Source organism: Carlito syrichta, unplaced genomic scaffold (genome assembly GCF_000164805.1).
Source record: "Carlito syrichta isolate Samal-C Ts95f unplaced genomic scaffold, Tarsius_syrichta-2.0.1 Scaffold90614, whole genome shotgun sequence".
NCBI classification, from domain to species: domain Eukaryota; kingdom Metazoa; phylum Chordata; class Mammalia; order Primates; family Tarsiidae; genus Carlito; species Carlito syrichta.
The window spans coordinates 23,050-24,007 of NW_007034710.1; positions in this window are offsets into that span (position 1 = coordinate 23,050).

The following is a 958-nucleotide window of genomic DNA, read 5'->3' on the forward strand; positions in this document are numbered from 1 at the left end:
GGCCCCTTCCAGCCCCAAGCCCCCACTCCAAGTCCAGCCAGTCCCTGCCCCTGCCCCCTCCCACCCCCACACTGGAACCCTCCTGCTGCTTTGATGCCTCAAATAAACACAGATATTTGCCCCCCAAAAATAATAATAATTGCAATATCCACTATACAGATGTATGTATATAGATATATATGTATATCATAGATGATATAGACAGAGAGATTTATTTTAAGAAATTTGGCTCACACTTGTGGGGGCTGCCAGGGCAGCAGGGCAAACTGGAAACTCCAGCAAGAGTTGATACTGCAGTTGAGTCCAGAGCAAAGACTGGCAACTCAGGGAGAATTTCTATGTTACTGTCTTAGGGAGAATTCAAATTCCTTCCTTTTTGCAGGCTGGGATGGGTGGGGGACGATGTGGAGGGTTTTGCTTTTAAGGCTTTCACATGACTTGATGAAGTCCATCCACATTGTGGAGGGTCATTTGCTTTACTCAAAGTCTAATGATTTAAATGTTAATTCCATCTTTCAAAAAACAAAAAACCTACATTGCTACATCTACATTAGTGTTTGATTGAACAACTGGACACTGTAGCCTAGTTAACAAATAACCATAACACATAACCATCACACTTCTTTTTCCGTCTCCCTCCCTACCCACACCTCCACCTATCTTGATTAACACCACCTCCTTCTTGTCTCAGCTCAAATCACAGTCTCTCAAGGAAGACTTTTCTGACCTCATCTGACATGGATACCATTAAGCACTCTGGAACTTTCCTTCATAGCATTTCTCACAGTGCTAATACATATGTGATTCCTACATATGCATTCCTACATTTCTAATTCTCTGTTTCACTGTCATCCTTTTCCCCCACTGAAATATAAACCCCATGAGGTTACACTGTTTTTCTCATCATTCTGTCCCTAGTACCAAGCACAATTCCTGTGTGTCATAGGCACTCGATACA